General features: G+C 44.2%; 1 protein-coding gene across 1 annotated transcript in view; it reads left to right on the top strand.

The window, feature by feature from the left end:
* The window catches only part of LOC121578156 (receptor-type tyrosine-protein phosphatase gamma), a 234,366-nt gene that overhangs the window by 50,999 nt on the left and 157,336 nt on the right, over nt 1-26,031 (top strand). The window lies entirely within an intron of this gene.

Raw genomic sequence — 26,031 nt, 5'->3', positions numbered from 1 at the left:
TTTTCCCACTGACAAAGAAATGATCAGTCTATAATTTTAATGGTAGGTTTATTTGAACAGTGAGAGACAGAATAACAACAACAAAATCCAGAAAAACGCATGTCAAAAATGTTATAAATTGATTTGCATTTTAATGAGGGAAATAAGTATTTGACCCCCTCTCAATCAGAAAGATTTGTGGCTCCCAGGTGTCTTTTATACAGGTAACGAGCTGAGATTAGGAGCACACTCTTAAAGGGAGTGCTCCTAATCTCAGTTTGTTACCTGTACAAAAGACACTTGTCCACAGAAGCAATCAATCAATCAGATTCCAAACTCTCCACCATGGCCAAGACCAAAGAGCTCTCCAAGGATGTCAGGGACAAGATTGTAGACCTACACAAGGCTGGAATGGGCTACAAGACCATCGGCAAGCAGCTTGGTGAGAAGGTGACAACAGTTTGTGCGATTATTCGCAAATGGAAGAAACACAAAAGACCTGTCAATCTCCCTCGGCCTGGGGCTCCATGCAAGATCTCACCTCGTGGAGTTGCAATGATCAAGAGAACGTTGAGGAATCAGCCCAGAACTATACGGGAGGATCTTGTCAATGATCTCAAGGCAGCTGGGACCATAGTCACCAAGAAAACAATTGGTAACACACTACGCCGTGAAGGACTGAAATCCTACAGCGCCCGCAAGGTCCCCCTGCTCAAGAAAGCACATATACAGGGCCGTCTGAAGTTTGCCAAATAACATCTGAATGATTCAGAGGAGAACTGGGTGAAAGTGTTGTGGTCAGATGAGACCAAAATCGAGCTCTTTGGCATCAACTCAACTCGCCGTGTTTGGAGGAGGAGGAATGCTGCCTATGACCCCAAGAACACCATCCCCACCGTCAAACATGGAGGTGGAAACATTATGCTTTGGGGGTGTTTTTCTGCTAAGGGGACAGGACAACTTCACCGCATCAAAGGGACGATGGACGGGGCCAGGTACAATCAAATCTTGGGTGAGAACTTCCTTCCCTCAGCCAGGGCATTGAAAATGGGTCGTGGACGGGTATTCTAGCATGACAATGACCCAAAACACACGGCCAAGGCAACAAAGGAGTGGCTCAAGAAGAAGCACATTAAGGTCCTGAAGTGGCCTAGCCAGTCTCCAGACCTTAATCCCATAGAAAATCTGTGGAGGGAGCTGAAGGTTCGAGTTGCCAAACGTCAGCCTCGAAACCTTAATGACTTGGAGAAGATCTGCAAAGAGGAGTGGAAAAAAATCCCCCCTGAGATGTTTGCAAACCTGGTGGCCAACTACAAGAAACGTCTGACCTCTGTGATTGCCAACAAGGGTTTTGCCACCAAGTACTAAGTCATGTTTTGCAGAGGGGTCAAATTCTTATTTCCCTCATTAAAATGCAAATCAATTTATAACATTTTTGACATGCGTTTTTCTGGATTTTGTTGTTGTTATTCTGTCTCTCACTGTTCAAATGAACCTACCATTAAAATTATAGACTGATCATGTCTTTGTCAGTGGGCAAACGTACAAAATCAGCAGGGGATCAAATACTTTTTTCCCTCACTGTATATATACTGAGATCATGTGACAGATCATGTGACACTTAGATTGCACACCGGTGGACTTTATTTAACTAATTATGTGACTTCTGAAGGTAATTGTTTGCACCAGATCTTATTTACATATGCCTGTACCACTTTTCCGTTATTAAAGTTTTTATTTTGTTTGAAACAATATATTTTTTTCATTTCACTTCATCAATTTGGACTATTTTGTGTATGTCCATTACATGAAATTCAAATAAAAATCCAATTAAATTACAGGTTGTAATGCAACAAAATAGGAAAAACGCAAAGAGGGATGAATACTTTTGCAAGGCACTGTAACAGTTTCTGTCTTGACTGGAGTAGCCTATAGAGGCTAGTTAGGCTAAATGAGGCCACATGCTGCGCTTTCTCTCCAACCCCATTCAGTTAACACAACAGCCTACCTGTTGGTTGCTCGTTGTAGCCTACTCCTTCTCATTTCGCTAACTTTTAATCCTGTAATTGTATTCCATCTTGCATTAGTGAACTCTCACTCCACTTGCAACACAGTGAGCCTCTTTGCCGCTTTGATTGGCCAACATAAACAACAAGCTACACACATGAATGCTACTGGTCGGCTACCAGTCTTTTTATGGTGAGCATGGTGCATGTCATAAAAACTAAATTGAAAAGTTTGTTTTATTTAATTAATACTTTGAAATGTCTTGGTATATCTTTCTATGTAACAATGTCACATTAATATTTTTATTAATTTAGAAAAAGCCTTTTCAGTGTTAAAATAGGCCTATATATATATATTTCTCTCAAATGTATACTCACACAAGTACTTGAGGACTAACATCCGTTTGGATATTCAAATAACCGCGCACATCCCTAGCTAGAGCTAAATTAGCACATTTTACAGTACAGTTGGGCCCAGAAAAAAGGTCTAATGATGAGTTTTATGTTGCAGGGCAGCCTTAAATAAGGTTTCACATCATGCATACATTTACTTTTTGCCTTTGGTTATTCACGACATGCCATGTTGTGGGTGGGTGTATGTACTGTATGTTTGTGGGTGTGTACGCTCCAGCAGTGTTTGTGTGTAGGCCAATATGTGATTCATTCACTGAATATGTTATTTTTTTTTAAACCATTGTGCTGCTAGCCAGCTACCTCACTGTGATCCTCAAAAGCAGTGGCTTGAATTTATATCGAAAAGCTAGAAGTAGTGTCCCTGGTGCTATTGATATCCACTAACTGTGCAAATTTCCCATTAGATGAGGACATGAACAGAGTGCTCTCGGCCATCTGAGTAGGACAAGGCTGAAGTGAGATGGAAATTGATGATATTCTGCCTCTCTGGATTGTATATTATGCTTGAAAAGTCACTCTCACTACCTCCCTCCTGCTTATTTTAGCAACGCCTGCAGTCCTGTAAAAATCACTCATATTTAAAAATATTTAAAAAGGAAAAGATCACTAAAAAACATTTTCAAACCTCTTTCACATTCCACTTTGCCTTTGTGGAAAGAGCTATCCAAATTAACTGATTTAACGGTTATGTTCCAAATGCTGTTTCCCCTGGAGAGTAAAGTAGGAGGAAGTTAGTCTTTGTACCCTTCCTCTTCTCCTTAATCTCGGTTTATTCAGAACTAAAGTGTTGTGTAATTGGTCAGGTGCTCGATTAAGTTCTGGGTACATTTTAACCCCTTGCACTCGTGGGAATTGGCTATATAGATAGGGCTAAATTGAAATGTTTCTAACAGAAGAAATATGGAAATGCATAACCATGATAGCAATCAAAGGGAACAGTTTGGAGAATATGGGAAAATTATTAGACTAAAGGTGAGGACAAAACACTTAATCTGACTCAAGACTGAATCCAAACGTTATACTGTCAATTTTATATGCATTTTACATTTACTGTACTTTTTTGCCACATTTGTTGATAACGAAATCTGAAAATACTCTGGATACATTCAATAACATGATAAGAATATTCATGGACCATTTGGGGTAGGTGCAACATTAGATCAAAAGAATGACAAGGGTTTGAGTGAGAGGACTAACTGGTGTCTCCAAGTAGCCACACATCTCTCCAAAGTGCCTATGTATTTTCAATGCACTTTTATGACTCAAAGAAGAGACTTCAACTATAAGGTGCTATTTTGAGCTCTCCTAGCTGTGCTGTTGAGGAACTAGAGCAAGCAGACTTGTATTTGTTTTCTTTGGAACACAGCCCTGCATCCCCGCCATCACACAATTACTGTTGTTGTTGTGGGTAGCTGTTGTGTAGTTATTGTAGGTTACTTTTGTATTCGGCGGTGCCGGATGTAGCACGAAGCTAGCTAGCTAACTCACCTCCTGGATTAGCTGGCGAGTTGCTATTAGCAACGGTTGCAACTAAAAACAATATCCTTTTAGCCAGCTACATTCGTTCGCAGCGACGCCGTTTTTCAAACAAAGTCAACACAGTAGCCATTGCTAGCCAGCCAACACTACCAGCAGGCTGTGGTAGCTAAATACAATATCTTTGTGCTAGCTACCCAACGTTTAATCGTTGCTGCGTTATGAAAGGTAAGCTTGGCTTCTTATATGGTGTTGAGTTAAGCTTAAACCATGTATTTAGATTGTAGGTAGGTATTGTAGTTTGGTATTACAGGTAGCTTACTCAGGTAGTTATTGAAGGTTATTGTAGGTAATTATTGTAGGTAAGGACTGTATTCGGCGGACTCCGGCGAAGCACGAGGCTAGCCTACCCACTACTTGGACCAACAAAGCTAGCTAGCTAGCGGGTAGCTACTGGTAACTTTTTGCAACTATGGTTAATTGTTTCCAATGTTATTTCATGCTTAAGAGTACCTGTGATTGAGCCAGCTAGCTGCTACCATTCAGCTGTTTTTCTAACCTCATCCGAGGCATTAACGTTAGGTGGTTGGTAGCTGCTGTACTTAATTACAGCTACTGATAACAGTCTGCTGTAGTTTACAACAATTCTAATTTCTAAAGTGGAAGTTGGGAGAGTTTTACTCGGGTGGTTCAGTGAAACAATTATAGTTTCTGAGGTGGAAGTTGGGAGAGTTATATATATATTTTTTTTTGGTGAGGGAGGCCTGCTCTCTCCTTTCCCTGATGTTTAGTTCATTTCATCCCGATCTCCTCTGCATTATTGTAGCCATCTGCTGCAGCCTGTCAACTATGCCTCTGCCTATCCCTGTTCTCTCCTCTCCGCACAGGCTACACAAACGCCTCACACCGCGTGGCTGCTGCCTCTCTAACCTGGTGGTCCCTGCACGCACCACACACCTGGAGTTCCAGGTCTCAGGCAGCCTCTGGAACTGCCGTTCTGCCGCCAACAAGGCTGACTTCATCCCAGCCTATGCCACCCTCCAGTCCCTCGACTTCCTGGCACTGACGGAAACATGGATTACCACTGAAAACACTGCTATTCCTACTGCTCTCTCCTCGTCTGACCATGTGTTCTCGCATACCCCGAGAGCATCTGGTCAGAGGGGTGGTGGCACAGGAATCCTCATCTCTCCCAAGTGGTCATTCTCAATTTTTCCCCTAACCCATCTGTCTATCTCCTCATTTGAATTCCACGCTGTCACAGTCACTAGCCCATTTAAGCTTAATATCCTTGTCATCTATCGCCCTCCAGGTTCCCTTGGAGAGTTCATCAATGAGCTTGACGCCTTGATAAGTTCCTTTCCTGAGGATGGCTCACCCTTCACAGTCTTGGGGGATTTCAACCTCCCCACGTCTACATTTGACTCATTTCTCTCTGCCTCCTTCTTTCCACTCCTCTCCTCTTTTGACCTCACCCTCTCACCATCCCCCCCACTCACAAGGCAGGCAATACGCTTGACTTCATCTTTACTAGATGTTGCTCTTCTACTAATCTCACTGCAACTCCCCTCCATGTCTCCGACCACTACTTTGTATCCTTTTCTCTCTCGCTCTCCTCCAACACTACTCACTCTGCCCCTACACAGATGGTAACGCGCCGCCGCAACCTTCGCTCTCTCTCTCCCACTACTCTCTCCTCTTCCATCCTATCATCTCTTCCCTCTGCTCAATCCTTCTCCCTCCAATCTCCTGATTCTGCCTCCTCAACCCTCCTCTCCTCCCTTTCTGCATCCTTTGACTCCCTGTGTCCCCTATCCTCCCGGCCGGCTCGGTCCTCCCCTCCAGCTCTGTGGCTTGATGACTCATTGCGAGCTCACAGAACAGAGCTCCGGGCAGCTGAGCGGAAATGGAAGAAAACTAAACTCCCTGCCGACCTGGCATCTTTTCACTCCCTCCTCTCTACATTTTCTTCATCTGTTTCTGCTGCTAAGGCCACTTTCTACCACTCTAAATTCCAAGCATCTGCCTCTAACCCTAGGAAGCTCTTTGCCACATTCTCCTCACTGCTGAATCCCCCCCTCTCTGTGGATGACTTTGTCAACCACTTTGAAAAAAAGGTTGACGACATCCGATCCTCGTTTGTTAAGTCTAATGACACTGCTGGTCCTGCTCACACTGCCCTACCCTATGCTTTGACTTCTTTCTCCCCTCTCTCTCCAGATAAAATCTTGCGACTAGTGACTGCAGGCCGCCCAACAACCTGCCCGCTTGACCCCATCCCCTCCTCTCTTCTCCAGACCATCTCCGGTGACCTTCTCCCCTACCTCACCTCGCTGATCAACTCATCCTTGACCGCTGGCCATGTCCCTTCCGTCTTCAAGAGAGCGAGAGTTGCACCCCTTCTCAAAAACCAACACTCGATCCCACTGATGTCAACAACTACAAACCAGTATCCCTTCTTTCTTTTCTTTCCAAAACTATTGAGCGTGCCGTCTTTAGCCAACTCTCTTGCTATCTCTCTCAGAATGACCTTCTTGATCCAAACCAGTCAGGTTTCAGGACTGGTCATTCAACTGAGACTGCTCTTCTCTGTGTCACGGAGGCTCTCCGCACTGCTAAAGCTAACTCTCTCTCCTCTGCTCTTGTCCTTCTAGACCTGTCTGCTGCCTTTGATACTGTGAACCATCAGATCCTCCTCTCCACCCTCTCCGAGCTGGGCATCTCCGGCGCGGCTCACTCCTGGATTGCGTCCTACCTGACCGGTCGCTCCTACCAAGTGGCGTGGCGAGAAGCTGTCTCCGCACCACGTGCTCTCACCACTGGTGTCCCCCAGGGCTCAGTTCTAGGCCCTCTCCTTTTCTCCCTATACACCAAGTCACTTGGCTCTGTCATATCCTCACATGGCCTCTCCTATCATTGCTACGCTGACGATACACAACTAATCTTCTCCTTTCCCCCTTCTGATAACCAGGTGGCGAATCGCATCTCTGCATGTCTGGCCGACATATCAGTATGGATGACGGATCACCACCTCAAGCTGAACCCTGGCAAGACGGAGCTGCTCTTCCTCCCGGGGAAGGACTGCCCGTTCCATGATCTCGCCATCACGGTTGACAACTCCGTTGTGTCCTCCTCCCAGAGTGCGAAGAGCCTTGGCGTGACCCTGGACAACACCCTGTCGTTCTCCGCCAACATCAAGGCGGTGACCCGATCCTGCAGGTTCATGCTCTACAACATTCGGAGAGTACGACCCTGCCTTACACAGGAAGCGGCACAGGTCCTAATCCAGGCACTTGTCATCTCCCGTCTGGATTACTGCAACTCGCTGTTGGCTGGGCTCCCTGCCTGTGCCATTAAACCCCTACAACTCATCCAGAATGCCGCAGTCCGTCTGGTGTTCAACCTTCCCAAGTTCTCTCACGTCACCCCCCTCCTCCGCACACTCCACTGGCTTCCAGTTGAAGCTCGCATCCGTTACAAGACCATGGTGCTTGCCTATGGAGCAGTGAGGGGAAACGGCACCTCCGTACCTTCAGGCTCTGATCAGTCCCTACACCCAGGCGAGGGCATTGCGTTCATCCACCTCTGGCCTGCTGGCTCCCTTCCTCTGCGGAAGCATAGTTCCCGCTCAGCCCAGTCAAAGCTGTTCGCTGCTCTGGCACCCCAATGGTGGAACAAGCTCCCTCACGACGCCAGGACAGCGGAGTCACTCACCACCTTCCGGAGACATTTGAAACCCCACCTCTTTAAGGAACACCTGGGATAGGATAAAGTAATCCTTCTACCCCCCAAAAAACAAAAAAAAGTATAATTGTAAAGTGGTTATCCCACTGGCTATAGGGTGAATGCACCAATTTGTAGTCGCTCTGGATAAGAGCGTCTGCTAAATGACGTAAATGTGCCCTTGAGCAAGGCACTTAACCCTAATTGCTCCTGTAAGTCGCTCTGGATAAGAGCGTCTGCTAAATGACTAAAATGTAAATGTAAAATGTTATTGTTTACGCATTCCAAAAACAATCTTAGTGTTAGGCTTTCACAAGGCAATTCAGAGAAGCAGATCATAATTTTGGTGCACATAGAATAGAGTCACAAGTAGGGCTGGGCGAGTCACAAGTAGGGCTGGGCGATATGGCCTAAAAATCATATCTCGTTTTTTTATTTTTATTTTTTGAAATAAGCTTTGTTGCACAATTAAAGGTCAATACACTGCATTTCAAACAGTCAGGAATACTGTAATCTAATACATCCAGGGCTTGTAAAAGTATACCTATGCTAAATATAAGCCTTCAACCATAAGACAGGTGGTAATCATTTTATTATTTTATCAAAATAGTTGAACCTGCTTTTTTGCAATAATCACTGATCTGGCTGTCAAGTCTATGAAAATGCCCATTTTGTTACAAATGTAACCAGAACCATACACAAAGCACATCCACCAATAATGACCAACTTCTGGTATCAGGCATTATAGAAAATAAACAATCTCACAAGCACAAGCCCACTGCTAGTGAGTAGCCAGCTAATCATTATATTTAAAGGCTAGCCAACTTGGATCTATTTGCTTGCTAGCTAGGTAGAACAGTTGAACTGTTTATGAATACACCCTCCTGTCCGTCTCCAACTGTTTTGAACAACAGCCTGTTCACTTTGTTTAGATGTTGAAATCAAGTGGCCTAGCTACCTGGATAAGATTGAATTGCTTATTTCTCAGAATGAGATCGAGTTGCCAATTCTTATACAAATGCATATTTTAACGCTCACTGCACATTTATAAACACAGAATACACAGCTAGCACATAATAGTCAGTGGCTAAAATGTTGGTAGCGGTACAACAATGCCGCGCTCGACAGAAACTGAGCATTCATTTTCCACAATCATGTTCATTGTTGATACTCCCGTCTTAGTAGGGTCTGCTCTGTTCTAAATTCTGGGAGTTGAGACATAAAAAGGGTATCGTTACAAAGGTTAAGTTATCATCTATTACAGTAAAATAATGTGTTTCGGTGTCCATATGACCATTTATGTCTGACCAAACCTCAAATGGAAATTGCGAGTTGAAACTGCTTGTTGTCAGAAAGGAAGAAGTGATCTTTCGTCTCTTTGTTGTTGTGAGTGGCAGGGGCTTGGTTTCTGTGTGCGAGTGGGAAGGTGCACAGTGCACACAGCACAGAAGGAGTGAAGGAGACAAGACCAAAAAGACAAACGCTCATGAAAAATAAAATTACAAAATAAACTTGATTCTTGCAATACAGGCATTTGGAGCATCGTGCTAAAACATACATTTGAGTTAATCAAAATAATTTGATATATCACCCAGCCCTAGTCACGAATAAATTTAGATGCGTGTTCCCTGCCAAATGTCTTCACAATACAACAACCATAGGCTCATTCTGTTCAGAACAACCCAGCGATGGCGCCATGTCATCTTGTAACTGTATATCAAGCATAGTGATCATAAACGTTGACACCGTATATTACATTAGTTTTATGATATGGAAATGTAAAGACTAACAGGTGTTTGGCTTGCTTGTGTGAAATCAAAGCTGTATTTATTATAATCCTCAACGTCTCATCTTTCAAAATACATCGAGTCCTCTTTATTTACAGCATTTACCTCACTCAGACAACAACACATTTGCAAAAGTTGCCCAGTTAGTGTGAGGGATGGGGGCAACTTGTTGTAGCGTGCAGGGTTCATGTTCAGAACCGCTTTCATTCAAAACCAATACTTTGCTGTGAAGCGGAGACCTTGAGTTTTGACGTCATGTATAGCATGTTACTGTACATCCACTGCGTTCCAATTTAGGCACTTATCTATTTCAAAATCTTCTATTTTGAACCCGTATACGTGTACAAGTGTAAAGTGTTAAGAGAAGGGATCAAGAAATGCTAGAACGAGGATCGGAACCGGAACAAGGAGCTCTACCCTCTCTCTTTGCAAGTTACAGGCTGAATGTCCCCTCCCCTTCTGAAATTCAAAAGATGGTAACAAATAAACAGTGAAGAAAAACCCAAACACTGGAAATATGCTACGCATCCCGTTCAATCCTGACAGATTCTACGCTACCAGTTATGTTTGTAGATCTGTCCATGAGAGATTATCTTCTCCTTGATGCTGTACCTCCTAGGAGAGGAGATAACCTTTATTTGGGAAGTCCCATTGAGGTCAGAATACCTATTTTACAAGGATCACTACCCATAGATCTTTGATAGTAGCTTTTACTCACATTTCCATGTGTTACATTTACTGCTGTAGTGTCAGCTCAGGGGGTGACTGTAGTTATTGTCCACACTGTTCTGACATTCTTTGTCTAATACACCTAAACACTTAAATAACGTTTTTGGTTATGTAGCAGTTCAGAATATGGAAAAGATAGTTTCACTGTAACTGTAATTGCCTTTGTAGTCATAGCACTTAGCACATAGCACATAGCAACCCCTAACCTCTGCAGCCTGTCTGCCAGGCCTCTCTCTGTGCTCTCTGAACTTTTAATGTGTCATGCTCTCTATTCAAACCTGTCTTAGTGCTTTGACACTGAACCTGTGTTGACACTGAGCTATAGGGATTCAGACAGCTAAAATGTATTTTGCCTCAGTGTGCTTGGTATTGTTAGGGGGAATATGTAGTCAGAAGCACTGTGAGTAAATGACAGCAGGGTTAATGGTGAGGCAGCTGGCTCATTGTGATTGAGGTAAATGGAGCCATTGAAGAAAGGGAAGACAGAAGAGAAATGTTACCCAGTGTTGCTTTAGAGAAGTAATTAGTGTCTATGGGCTGTGAATGGGGGAAGGACAAGCGTGCCATAGCAGCTAAATGGTTATTAAGAGCCACGTGGGAGTGAATGGAGATGTATACAGGCAGTGTAGCAGCCACTACATGCTAGGTCTTCCTTTAGAAGAAGTATGTTGGCCCTAATGCGTCCACCTGGTGAATAAAGGTTATAAAGAATTAAAAAGGACAGACATGGTTGGAATAACTCACTTTCTCTCGTATGCTGTAATTGACTCCAGCCAGCCTCCATCCTTTCCAAGGCCTCTGTGCCATTCTCCTGTAGTAGTGTTCCTCTGTGAAGAGCCCTTAGCTCTCTCACAGTGGTGGGGCAAGCTAGCATCTGTTACTACTGTTACTACGGTGTCTCTCTGTGTTCAGCTTAGGGTTGTCACGATACCAGTATCGCGATACCTGATTTTCCATGGCAAAAAGGAAAACAACAAAGCAGACTAAACTATTTGGTCCTTTACAAAAACCAACAGTATGTAACATATTGTGTGCTATTGCTTGGAAAATAAACCTGTGATTCTGGGTGACAGCATACAGTGAGGGAAAAAAGTATTCGGTCCCCTGCTGATTTTGTACGTTTGCCCACTGACAAATAAATTATCAGTTTATAATTTTAATGGTAGGTTTATTTGAACAGTGAGAGACAGAATAACAACAAAAAAAGAAAACGCATGTCAAAAATGTTATAAATTGATTTGCATTTTAATGAGGGAAATAAGAATTTGACCCCCTCTCAATCAGAAAGATTTCTGCCTCCCAGGTGTCTTTTATACAGGTAACGAGCTGAGATTAGGAGCACACTCTTAAAGGGAGTGCTCCTAATCTCAGCTTGTTACCTGTATAAAAGACACCTGTCCACAGAAGCAATCAATCAATCAGATTCCCAACTCTCCACCATGGCTAAGACCAAAGAGCTCTCCAAGGATGTCAGGGTCAAGATTGTAGACCTACACAAGGCTGGAATGGGCTACAAGACCATTGCCAAGCAGCTTGGTGAGAAGGTGACAACAGTTGGTGCGATTATTCGCAAATGGAAGAAACACAAAATAACTGTCAATCTCCCTCGGCCTGGGGCTCCATGCAAGATCTCACCTTGTGGAGTTGCAATGATCATGAGAACGGTGAGGAATCAGCCCAGAACTACACGGGAGGATCTTGTCAATGATCTCAAGGCAGCTGGGACCATAGTCACCAAGAAAACAATTGGTAACACACTACGCCGTGAAGGACTGAAATCCTGCAGCGCCCGCAAGGTCCCCCTGCTCAAGAAAGCACATATACAGGCCCGTCTGAAGTTTGCCAATTAACATCTGAATGAATCAGAGGAGAACTGGGTGAAAGTGTTGTGGTCAGATGAGACCAAAATCGAGCTCTTTGGCATCAACTCAACTCGCCGTGTTTGGAGGAGGAGGAATGCTGCCTATGACCCCAAGAACACCATCCCCACCGTCAAACATGGAGGTGGAAACATTATGCTTTAGGGGTGTTTTTCTGCTAAGGGGACAGGACAACTTCACTGCATCAAAGGAACGATGGACGTGGCCATATACCGTCAAATCTTGGGTGAGAAGCTCCTTCCCTCAGCCAAGGCATTGAAAATGGGTCGTGGATGGGTATTCCAGCATGACAATGACCCAAAACACACGGCCAAGGTAACAAAGAAGTGGCTCAAGAAGAAGCACATTAAGGTCCTGGAGTGGCCTAGCCAGTCTCCAGACCTTAATCCCATAGAAAATCTGTGGAGGGAGCTGAAGGTTCGAGTTGCCAAACGTCAGCCTCGAAATCTTAATGACTTGGAGAAGATCTGCAAAGAGGAGTGAGACAAATTCCATCCTGAGATGTGTGGAAACCTGGTGGAAACGTCTGTCCTCTGTGATTGCCAACAAGGGTTTTTTTACCAAGTACTAAGTCATGTTTTGCAGAGGGGTCAAATAATTATTTCCCTCATTAAAATGCATATCAATTTAAAACAATTTATAATGCGTTTTTCTGGATTTTTTGGTTGTTATTCTGTCTCTCACTGTTCAAATAAACCTACCATTAAAATTATAGACTGATCATGTCTTTGTCAGTGGGCAAACGTACAAAATCAGCAGGGGATCAAATACTTTTTTCCCTCACTGTAAGGCTGTTTGTTTCCAACATTAGGACTGTTTTCCTCAGGAAATTTTGTCCGCTTCATGTTTTGTATCTTTTCCACGATACTTCTGAGTATCGCGATACTGGTACCATAACAACCCTAGAAACTTCAGCTGTAGCTTTAGTACATTGGGGAGTGGAGACCATGGATAACACCAGGTGCAACTGGAGCATATCAGTTTGGATTGCAGGCTAATTGATAACTGCAGTGAGAGGAGGAGTGCCTTCAGGAAGGATACTGCACCCTCACCCTGTTTATCTTTCTCACACAGCTCTCTCACTTGCCTCTTTCCCTACCTCTTCACCTTACTCTCTCCATTCCTTCCTTCTTCGCTCTTACGCTCCGGCTTCACCATTCCCCCCTTCATGCCCCCTACAGTTCTGTTCTCCTAATGAGCTTTGATCTGGACTTTCTGCTATGGAGACTTGACTATTGTAGAATAAGCAGTATTCCTCAGCCACTGTTATGGAGAGCTAGCACGCCTCCATCTACCTACACAAACCTTTCAGTCATTCACCCAATGGCGTGCCTAGTTATTGAATAGGATTCCACACAGTCTGAGTTAGACAGCCATTCTTGCCTATGTAGTGGACATGAGTTGGACTCATGGTCTCATGAGGTAAACCCTGCCTTGGATGGTATAGTGTCTGTCATATGTTGTGATTCATATCACCTGACACCAGAGTTTGAGCCTCCTCTATATTCCACTCAGTTCTCAGGAGAATCCTTGTATTATTTACCAGTCCGTATCCAAGGTTCTATAGCTTTTTAGCCTTTACACTTTCAATACACCTCTCTTGTGTTGTGTAAGTCATTCACTGTGTCAATCAGAGATCTATATTTCACATTTTTTATGGACTTTTTCTCTGCCAGGGAGACTGCCTAATGCCGATACAGAAAGTCGCAACGTTGCAGATGCAAATGAAAGGATAGAAAATGTACAGATTTTAATATTCTAATCTACACTTTACAACATTAAGAGAAGGTTAACCTAAACTACTTCTAAATCTTTCATATTTGCTGTACAGAAGAGAGAGATGTACTGTGTCTCACTCTCCTGCAGTGTGTGTACTTTAGTTACGAAACACTAAATAAGTTAAACAGAAACCCACACCCTGGAATGTGATTAAAGGTTATTCAAGGCGTGTGTGTGTGTGTGTGCCTGTGTGTGTGTGCTCGAGCGTAGGCATTTTTCATAAGAGTGATGATATCTCACACCACCAGACCCCCGCAGGAGCTCAGATCTGCATCATTTATCAGTTTTTTTGTTTTTACTCTTTCTGCAGCTTTTTCATTATCCCCCTTTTCACTCTCTCTCTCTGTGTTTGTTTCTTGTTTGTCTCTGGCTCTGAGTGTGTAGCTCTTACTTTTTATTCTGAACTTTTATATTGCCCCACATTGGATGAAACCAGTTGGATTTGACATTAAAGTCATATTTACGTAGACATGGCATCTGTCTCTTGATACGTTGATGGGCATGTACATTTCTGTATCCAGGCACTGTATTGTGATAAAAGCTAGCTACATTAGCCTTGGTGTAAGTAAATTAACAGAATGATTCATTTTCCTAACACTCATTCAAAATGGTGCTGAATTCTTCTGTACAACCCTTGAGTCCATGATATACAGGTAACTGCCAAAATACAGGGCTTCACCTCCACTCCACAGGGCTGAGTGTAACTTGGCTTAGCATGGGGCTCCCTGCTGGCTACATCTGACTCTAATTGGGTGGCTCCTAATCTGGGAGAGGAAGGGGGAGAAGGGGAAAGGGGGGGTCTTGCTTACAGCTCTGTGCCCCCTGCCGAAGGTGAGGCGGGGGGTGGCGGGGGAGGGAGTGAACAGGGGAAAGGGAGAATTGGGTGATGTTGACATGCCCACCGCATGAAAGGAACTGTGCTTCCTGAAGTTAATGATTTGAGGAGAGGAGAGGAGTTGCTCTGCTCTGCTTTGCTCTGCTCTGCTCTGCTCTGCTCTGTTTTGCTCTGCTCTCTCCGGGCCTGGGCCTCAACTCCCCTCTGCAGAGAGAGGTACAGTGGAGCACTAGGCTCCTCCGCTCCTCCTCCATTACCTTAGAGAGAAGTACAGTTCTCTTCTTCTGCTCCTAGGAGACTCAGGAAGGGAATGTGCCTCACAGTTAGCAACCCCTCACCTCACTTGGTAATGCAGTACTAATAGAACTGCCAATTCTTATGGCTAGTGTCCAACTACCTACAGTGCCTTGCAAAAGTATTCATCCCCCTTGGCTTTTTTCCTATTTTGTTGCATTACAACCTGTAATTTAAATGGATTTTCATTTGGATTTAATGTAATGGACATACACAAAATAGTCCAAATTGGTGAAGTGGAATGAAAAAAATGACTTGTTTAAAAAAATTATAAGAAATAACGGAAAAGTGGTGCGTGCATATGTATTCACCCCCTTTGCTATGAAGCCCCTACATAAGATCTAGTGCAACCAATTACCTTCAGAAGTCACATAATTAGTTAAATAAAGTCCACCTGTGTGCAATCTGTCACATGATCTCAGTATATATACACCTGTTCTGAAAGGCCCCAGAGTCTGCAACACCACTAAGCAAGGGGCACCACCAAGCAAGCGGCACCATGAAGATCAAGGAGCTCTCCAAACAGGTCAGGGACAAAGTTGTGGAGAAGTACAGATCAGGGTTGGGTTATAAAAAAATATCAGAAACGTTGAACATCCCACGGAGTACCATTAAATCCATTATTAAAAAATTGAAAGAATATGGCACCACAACAAACCTGCCAAGAGAGGGCCGCCCACCAAAACTCACGGACCAGACAAGGAGGGCATTAATCAGAGAGGCAACAAAGACACCAAAGATAACCCTGAAGGAGCTGCAAAGCTCCACAGTGGAGATTGGAGTATCTGTCCATAGGACCACTTTAAGCCGTACACTCCACAGCACTGGGCTTTACGGAAGACTGGCCAGACAAAAGCCATTGCTTAAAGAAATAAATAAGCAAACACGTTTGGTGTTCGCCAAAAGGCATGTGGGAGACTCCCCAAACATATGGAAGAAGGTACTCTGGTCAGATGAGACTAAAATTGAGCTTTTTTGCCATCAAGGAAAACACTATGTCTGGCGCAAACCCAACACTTCTCATCATCCCGAGAACACCATCCCCACAGTGAAGTATGGTGGTGGCAGCATCATGCTGTGGGGATGTTTTTCATCGGCAGGGACTGGGAAACTGGTCAGAATTTAAGGAATGATGGATGGCGCTAAATACAGGGAAATTCTTGAGGGAAACTTGTTTCAGTCTTCCAGAGATTTGAGACTGGGACGCAGGTTAACCTTCCAGCAGGACAATGACCCTAAGCATACTGCTAAAGCAGTGGTTTAAGGGGAAACATTTAAATGTCTTGGAATGGTCTAGTCAAAGCCCAGACCTCAATCCAATTGAGAATCTGTGGTATGACTTAAAGATTGCTGTACACCAGCGGAACCCATCCAACTTGAAGGAGCTGGAGCAGTTTTGCCTTGAAGAATGGGCAAAAATCCCAGTAGCTAGATGTGCCAAGCTTATCTAGAGACATACCCCAAGAGACTTGCAGCTGTAATTGCTGCAAAAGGTGGCTCTACAAAGTATTGACTTTGGGGGGGTGAATAGTTATGCACGCTCAAGTTTTCTGTTTTTTTTATCTTATTTATTGTATTTTGCATCTTCAAAATGGTAGGCATGTTGTGTAAATGAAATGATACAAACCCCCAAAAAATCCATTTTAATTCCAGGTTGTAAGGCAACAAAATAGGAAAAATGCCAAAGGGGGTGAATACTTTCGCAAGCCACTGTACCTATCCTCAGACAGAGAGAGGTTGTACTATTGTCTGTTTCTCTGTGTTTACCTCTTTAAAGCAGCCATTACATGTTGTTGCTATTGTTGTGGATGAGAACATGCAGAATGGCTCCACAGATCAGACTACCTTCAGGAAGCTAGTTTTGTCCTAGAATGCAACAGAGCATGTGCCAACGTGTGTTGGCTCCTTCTCTCTCTTCACTCTTTTCTTGTTCTCTCTCTCTCTCTCTCATACACACACCTTCTCTCTTTCCTGTATCCCCTCTCTCCCCACATCACCCTTGTTTCAAGCCCTTTATCTCTCCTCCTCCCTCCTCTCTCTCTCTCTGATGGTGGTGCTGCAGTGGTCACTGAGCCAGGAAAAACCAAGCCGTGGCAGAACAGAACAGAGAGAAGAGGAGGCAGACTACCTGCTCTGTTTAAACCCTGTTCCCCCTTATGGACTATGGAAGGCCAGTTAAAGGGGGGTTCCATACAGCCCAGTCAGACAGGGAGCTCTCTCTCTCAGGGTAAGGGACTGAGGTAATTCTCAGCTCCCTGGAGAGAGGGGAGACGTATTCACCTGTCTGAGAATAAGGCAGCCATGGCGGCCGTGCTCCAATGTGCATTTACAATCACACTCTGTGGCTCAGACACACACGGCTCCCCGTGATGATATCAGCTTAACACCTGTCGTTTATAACCCTCCGGTGTGTGTCATTGGTGTGTGTGTGTGTGTATGTCTGTCACTGATGATGTGAATTATCAACCAAATAAAATCAAATAACATTTTATTTGTCACATGCTGTCACGATCGTTGAGAGACGGGTCAGACCAAGGTGCAGCGTGAAAAGCGTACATGTTTATTTAACTCAATAAACATAAACAAAACAAGAAACAATGTAACGTGAAGTCCTCAGGCTATACACATACAAGCCTAACACAGAACAAGATCCCACAACTAAGGTAGGCAAACAGGCTACTTAAGTATGATCCCCAATCAGAGACAACGAGCGACAGCTGTCTCTGATTGGGAATCACACCCGGCCAAACATAGACACACAACCTAACATAGAAAATATAACATAGAAACTCACGCCCTGACCAAACCAACTAAAGACAACAGGCCTCTCACGGCCAGAGCGTGACACATGCATTGTAAAGAACAGGTGTAGACCAGCAGTGAAATGCTTACTTACGGGTCCTTTTCTAACAATGCAGAGTTAACATTTAATACAAAATTGAAATAGTGACACAAGGAATAAATACACAGTGAATAAGGAATAACAATAAGGAGTAAAAGTAACTTGGCTTTATACAGGAAGTACCAGTACCGAGTCCATGTGCAGGGGTACGAGGTATACAAGGTAGCTATTAACATATCGGTAGGGGTAAAGTGACTAGGCAACAGGATACAGTGGGGGGAAAAAAGTATTTAGTCAGCCACCAATTGTGCAAGTTCTCCCACTTAAAAAGATGAGAGAGGCCTGTAATTTTCATCATAGGGACACGTCAACTATGACAGACAAAATGAGAAAAAAAAATCCAGAAAATCACATTGTAGGATTTTTTATGAATTTATTTACAAATTATGGTGGAAAATAAGTATTTGGTCAATAACAAAAGTTTCTCAATACTTTGTTATATACCCTTTGTTGGCAATGACACAGGTCAAACGTTTTCTGTAAGTCTTCACAAGGTTTTCACACACTGTTGCTGGTATTTTGACCCATTCCTCCATGCAGATCTCCTCTAGAGCAGTGATGTTTTGGGGCTGTCGCTGGGCAACACAGACTTTCAACTCCCTCCAAAGATTTTCTATGGGGTTGAGATCTGGAGACTGGCTAGGCCACTCCAGGACCTTGAAATGCTTCTTACGAAGCCACTCCTTCGTTGCCCGGGCAGTGTGTTTGGGATCATTGTCATGCTGAAAGACCCAGCCACGTTTCATCTTCAATGCCCTTGCTGATGGAAGGAGGTTTTCACTCAAAATCTCACGATACATGGCCCCATTCATTCTTTCCTTTACACGGATCAGTCGTCCTGGTCCCTTTGCAGAAAAACAGCCCCAAAGCATGATGTTTCCACCCCCATGCTTCACAGTAGGTATGGTGTTCTTTGGATGGAACTCAGCATTCTTTGTCCTCCAAACACGAGGAGTTGAGTTTTTACCAAAAAGTTCTATTTTGGTTTCATCTGACCATATGACATTCTCCCAATCCTCTTTTGGATCATCCAAATGCACTCTAGCAAACTTCAGACGGGCCTGGACATGTACTGGCTTAAGCAGGGGGACTCGTCTCGCACTGCAGGATTTGAGTCCCTGGCGGTGTAGTGTGTTACTGATGGTAGGCTTTGTTACTTTGGTCCCAGCTCTCTGCAGGTCATTCACTATGTCCCCCCGTGTGGTTCTGGGATTTTTGCTCACCGTTCTTGTGATCATTTTGACCCCACGGGGTGAGATCTTGCGTGGAGCCCCAGATCGAGGGAGATTATCAGTGGTCTTGTATGTCTTCCATTTCCTAATAATTGCTCCCACAGTTGATTTCTTCAAACCAAGCTGCTTACCTATTGCAGATTCAGTCTTCCCCATCCTGGTGCAGGTCTACAATTTTGTTTCTGGTGTCCTTTGACAGCTCTTTGGTCTTGGCCATAGTGGAGTATGGAGTGTGACTGTTTGAGGTTGTGGACAGGTGTCTTTTATACTGATAACAAGTTCAAACAGGTGCCATTAATACAGGTAACGAGTGGAGGACAGAGGAGCCTCTTAAAGAAGAAGTTACAGGTCTGTGAGAGCCAGAAATCTTGCTTGTTTGTAGGTGACCAAATACTTATTTTCCACCATAATTTGCAAATAAATTCATAAAAAATCCTACAATGTGATTTTCTGTTTTTTTTTTTCTCAATTTGTCTGTCATAGTTGACGTGTACCTTTGATGAAAATGACAGGCGTCTCTCATCTTTTTAAGTGGGAGAACTTGCACAATTGGTGGCTGACTAAATACTTTTTTCCCCCACTGTAGATAATAGACAGTAGCAGCAGCGATGTGTTTAGTGTGAGTGTGTGTGTGTGTGGCGTCAGCATGCACATGTGCGTGCTATGTGTTTGTGGGACTATGTAGTGTGTATGTATGTGTGTGTTGGGATGTCAGTGTGTGGGTAGAGTCCAGGGTGTGTGCCTAGAGTCAGTACAAGAGATTCAAAAAAGGTTCAATGCAGGTAGTCCGGGTAGCCATTTTATTAGCTATTTAGCAGTCTTGTTTAGTAGTCAATCAATCAATCACATTTATTTATAGAGCTCTTTTTACAACAGCAGTTGTCACAAAGTGCTTATACAGAAACCGAGCCTAAAACCTCAGAGAGCAAGCAATGCAGATGTAGAAGCACGGTGGCTAGTAAAAATTACCTAGAAAGGCAGGAACTTAGGAATAAACCTAGAGAGGAATCAGGCTCTGAGGGGTGGCCAGTCCTCTTCTGGTTATGCCGGGTGGAGATTATAAGAGTACATGGCCATTTAGGCCAGATCGTTCTTCAAGATGTTCAAACGTTCATAGAAGATCAGCATGGTCAAATAATTATCAGTGGTTGTAGAGGGTGCAAGAGGTCAGCACCTCGGGAGTTAATGTCAGTTGGCTTTTCATGGCCCGGGGGGGGGGGAGCCCGGCCTCAGTGAGGTACTGGGCCGTACTCACCACCCTCTAGTGCCTTGCGGTCGGTTGCCTTGCAACCCCTTCTACCTACCTGCGCTTATTTCCTGTAGAAGAGACTCCGAGGTGCTTGCTGGAAGTGAACACTAATTATTAAAAATGAATTCCTCCGGCGCTGGCACTTTGCAAGCTTACACAGGATAGGAGGATCCATCTTGGTTATCGCCGGTCAGATCAGATCAGCCCATTGTGGAGCTGTGATTGGTCCATCCATCTCTGTCTCTGTCCTGGGTGTCGCACACACACACACACACACACTACACACTACACACTACACACTACACACTACACATCACACACACCACACTACACATCACACACACAGTCTGTCCTGACTGGGTTCCTCTTTCCTCTCCTGACAGATGTGCCAATATGGCTGTCGGCCGCTCAGGTTCTGGTGTGTGTGTGAGGTGAGGTGAAGACAGAGACCTCTTAATTCTCCATGATGTATCACCCTGGCAGGAACTAATTTGTGTGCAGAATCTCCTAATCATCTTCCGTCTCTACCTGCCTGCCTTTGACAGTCTGTTTCCTCTCTCTGGATGCAGTAAATATATTAGGGGTGTAAATACATTGGGGATCTGTGTGTGAGGACACTGAGCTAATGTTGTTGAGGAGTTGTTTTGGTGGCTGATTGATTGATTGGTTGCAGTATTGCAACGAGGGCATATTGAGATGAATATTCTGGGCCAGTGCTGCCTAGCCGAGCATCCAGTAATGTAGATCACCTCATAGCCTGTGCTGATGTGGGTAACTTGCCTATCTTAACACTGGCTGGCTGAAAACTCCAGTTTAGCCTAAAATAATCTGTCAATAAAACTGAAACATTGCTTGAGGAATAAGCTTGTTATATGTGGATAGTGAGTCGATTGCTGTTTTACTGTAGTGGCTATATAGAGTATTGAGACCTCAGCCTCAATATTAGTATAGTGGGTCTGGAGCATTGAGGTGTCAGTGGCAGACTAGCTGTTGGTGCCGTGCCATTACTCCAGTCTAATAGATGAGGACATGCCTGGTCTGATGGGATGGGTAATAAGGAGAATGTGGCTCAGATTGCCAGCCCACAGTGATGATGATGTGATGGCCCGATGGGATGGTAATGGCCCGATGGATGGTAACATTGTGATTGCCAGCCTGAGCACACAAGTTCTCTCTTCTCTGCTCTAATGTTGTTATGCTGTCTGAACTGCAGATGAAATATATGAAATAACATTTGCTACCTTATTGTGGTTATAAGAGGCCTAAGGAGGAGCATTATGATAACAGAGATGTCTTCATCATAAGAAATGTGGCATAAGTGCTGCATAATGCTGTCATAAGAGTGGCATAGGCTAACTCTGCCACTAGAGATCCTGGTTCGTATCCAGGCTCTGTCGCCGCCGGCCGCGACCGGGAGACTCATGGGCGGCGCACAATTGGCCCAGCGTCGTCCAGGGTTGGGGAGGGAATGGCCGGCAGGGATGTAGCTCAGTTGATAGAGCATGGCGTTTGCAACGCCAGGGTTGTGGGTTCGATTCCCACGGGGGGCCAGTATGAAAAAAAAATGTATTCACTAACTGTAAGTCGCTCTGGATAAGAGCGTCTGCTAAATGACTAAAATGTAAATGTAATGTAAACTCTTTATGGATCATTAGCTCAGCGTCCTTACACACGAATCCCCCATGTATTTACATTCCTAATATATTTACTGCATCCAAAGAGACACAGACTGTCAACACCTGCAAAATGTGAAACTTGTTGAATCCCTGTTGATCATTGTATGAGTCACCTTCATACCTCAACCTCTATTGCATTCACACCTGCTAATGTACAGTACTGGAGAATGGCAGTGACTAAAATAAACTTATCGGAGGTGTCATCTTTAGCTTTAGCTTAGTAAGACGTAGGCTTGGTGGGATTTAGTTTAGGATGACTGCTTCCTGGCCTGCATCTTCATCCCTTTTACCACGTCTTGATACCTTCCTCTGTTCATTATAGTCGTTTTTCCTTCCTCTGTTATCTCTGGCTAAGTGAATTACACCACTAACTATCGATTTGTGGTTCGAAATTAGCAGGATGCTCCGTGTGTAAACCTGAAGCAGCCATTGTTGTCCACGATTACCTTGCAGGACCAGAGTAGGAGTGCTAATCAGGTAGCAGTTTTGCCTTTGAGATCATATTGAAGAAGATTGTTATGGATAGGGAGGACCTGATCCTAGATCAGCACCTAGAGACGCTTGATAAATACAGGCCCTTGACAACAGGCTATAGTCCACAGCATGTAGAGACTGGAGGAGTACTCTGATCTGTTCTTAAGTCAGTGGTTTGGGGGACTGTAGTTTGTACCGATGGAGAGTCTTGTAATGGCACTTACGGGCTGTACTGAGATGATGTGTGATGACTGTCATTGTAATAAGATGATTTCTCTCGTTTGTTATGATTACAGTATAGCTCACTAGTATAGCTCTTCCTCTTTTTCTCGTTTGGGGAATCAATTTTTTTTATTTAATTATGTAACCACCTCCCACTCCTTCTGTTCTCCTCCTTCTCCTCCCCAGATTTCAGAAGCTCTTCTCATACCTCGTTCTTAATGCAGACCTTATCTAGATTCAGAGCAGGGTGTATGTGTACACATCATGGGTTTATGTGTACACATTATGGGTTTATGTGTACACATCATGGGTTTATGTATACACATCATGGGTTTATGTTTATACATCATGGGTTTATGTGTTTCAAGGGTTTGTGTGTATACATCATGGGTTTGTGTGTATACATAATGGGTTTATGTGTTTCATTGGTTTGTGTGTAGATGGACATCCAGGGCTCTACAGTGTGACCATTTTACTCGTGCATAAATATTTTGCTGTGCAACCTGGAATCGAAATTTAGGAGCACCAGTGCACCTAGAAACATTAAGGAGTTTAGCTTGAATACCTCATATTGTGCTACATTTCTTTGTGTGCGCCTACATTTTTCAACTTAGGCGTACACGTGCTCCTTGTAAAAAATGTCAGCGTAGAGCCCTGACATCATGGGGGTGGGGATTGGACGGGACAGGGGCAGCAGGGTTTAGACTGGACTGGGTAGCTGTAGTAATTATCCAGGGATGTGGTTTGTGGGTTGTGCTTGTCTGTGATTTGTGGCCTAATTAGCTGTTTTGGGGAGCCCCAGGCTGAAAACCTGCACTGTTTCCTTTCCGCTTCTGCTGCCCACTCTCTCCTCTCCTCCTGTCCTCACTTCCTCCCGGTTTCCTCCTATTCCCCCACCATTCGACACACACACACACACACACACACACACACACACACACACACACACACACACACACACACACTCCTCTCCTGGCCAGCCGCCAAATGACTGGCTGCTGGAGTAAATAAACACACTGCTGATTTGTTTGCTTGTGTGTGTGTGTGTGTGTGTGTGTGTGTGTGTCTTCAAACACAGTTCTCCTTACCTTCCATCACTGATGACCTCGTTGTTTTTCCTCGTCTTCCTGTCCTGTCTCTTACCCTCCTCCCTCTGTCACTTGTCCCCAAATACCATGACCACCTGCTGCATGTGTGCATTTGTGTGTGCGTTTCTGTGCATCTGTGCGTATGTGTATGGATTATAATGGAATGGAATGGCTGCTAAGCCTGTTTGAGATAATCAGATTGTCATAGTTCTGAATAGAGTTCCATCAATCCCAGAACCCTCTTTGTCTACCTGTTCATTTTCCAGCTGGCCTGGTCGGGCCTCACTGAGCCCAGCTCTGCTTTGTGATGAGAGACGCACGGCTCAAATCAGTTACAGCATCGGCCAGACTGACTCTCTTATCCAATCAGTTAACGCATACCTGGCAGACTCTCTTATCTAATCAGAGAGTTTACTCACCTAGCGAGACTCGGGGAAAGCTGTGGAGACAACTGACATTCTAGTTGAGAGACGATTTTAGAGCCGATTGTCTGGACAGGAGAATCTGCTTCATATGCCTGGCCTGATGTGTCACTCCCTACCTAGGTGTCACTGTGTGTGTGTGTGTGTGTGTGTCACTTTGTGTATGTGTGTGTCTCCTGTGACCCGTGGCCCTCTCTCCGGTGTTATCGCTGTGTCCCCAGGGCAGGGGCCCCTGCTGCAGGCATGCACCAACGCTCACACAAACCCTCTCTGAGTGGCAGGTGCTCCAAGTTAATATTCACACTTGCACTGCAGAAAGCACACCTCAGTGGCAGACAGACAGACAAACAGATGGACGGACAGATGGAGAGGGAAGAAAAAGAGGGGAGGGAGGGTGGGAGAGGGGATGAGGAGGGGTAGAGAGAAATGTGGATGTAGCAAAGTGAGAGACGGAGTGTGAGGAGAGGGTGGGAGAAAGTGAGGGATGCGCAGAGAGATAATGGCTGACAAATAGAGATATTACAGAGCTAAAAAAAAGAAGGGATGAGGGAAAGTAGAGGGATTGAGAGAAAGGAAGAGACAGGTGGATATGGGAAGGGATGGAAAGCTAGTCACACCTTTGCACTCTCCTGGTTCATTCGCTACCACACACGCACACAGTTAGAGAACAACTGATATTCGGTCGGGCCGATACTTTTGCCGCAGCCGATGTCCCCTATGAAGTGTGAGCGCACAAGCCGGTGCCACTCACTCATTCATTACTAGTTGTCCTCAAGGAACCTCTGGCTGGACTGCATCTTGTTAGCTACTCACTCATGCTGCATATAATTTAGCTGCTAGCACACTTAAATAATGAGACTCAAACAGATTGAAAGTCTTCATTAATTTACTGTTCGGTCAAACAATGTCCATAAGAGGTTACAGAACTTTACAAAACAAGATTCCGGTAGCCAGGTAGCTAGCAAAATAGGTTATATTCAGTCACAGAAAGCTAACCTTGCTAGCTTACAGCTGAAGCTAACGTCAGTTCACTACCTTAGAACTTTATTTGTAATAATATGCAAATCATGACGCCAAGCTTGCCGATTTCAAAGCTGATTGTCTTCAAAAATGTTCACTGGGTTAAATGAGTCGTCTTTGTTGATTAACTGTTTGCATGTAATGTGAATGATTTGTGGTCGTGAGTGACTGGTCTGCACAAGTCTTAAAGATACTTTTTTTATAAAGGAAGAGATGAGGCTGCTTATATGTGAATGTTGTTGATCAGTAGGCTAGTATATAAGTCCTAAATGGAAGGGCAACAGATTGTTTGTCATCTGTACCCCAATAGACTCCACTGAAATCAGCCAAAACAATAACTCAACCAGCTCAATAAGTCAATGCATGCACACAATCCTATTGAATATGCATTCACCTGTATTGTGAGTAGGCCTATGCCATCTTGATTTACCCAGTTTATCAAGAGATTAACCATTAAAATGAAATGATTACCATTGTTATTTTATGTATTTTAGATTGGCAAAACAAAGACAAATTAAATGTATGATTAAAACATTGATTCATTAATGCATACATGGCTGTCTCTCAGAAAGGTTGTTATCGAAATGTTCAAGTTTAATGATATTGAATATCAGCATAAAATATTGGCCTCTTTGACTTCCAAAAATCAGCCCTAAAACATTCCATATCAGTCGTTCTCTACACACAGTAGCATGGGAATGGATTGCTGCAGTATTCAGGCTGGTTGGTTTATTCTCTCTGCCCTCCATCCTCCCACCCCATTCCAGTGACCAAAGTCCCCCAAACATATTCAAATGCAAACCTCTCTCTAATTATAGTATTATATGTGGTAATGTGGGAGCAG

The sequence above is a fragment of the Coregonus clupeaformis genome, chromosome 12, assembly GCF_020615455.1.
Source record: "Coregonus clupeaformis isolate EN_2021a chromosome 12, ASM2061545v1, whole genome shotgun sequence".
Classification (NCBI taxonomy): Eukaryota; Metazoa; Chordata; class Actinopteri; order Salmoniformes; family Salmonidae; genus Coregonus; species Coregonus clupeaformis.
This window is presented reverse-complemented; position numbering and strand designations above follow the sequence as displayed.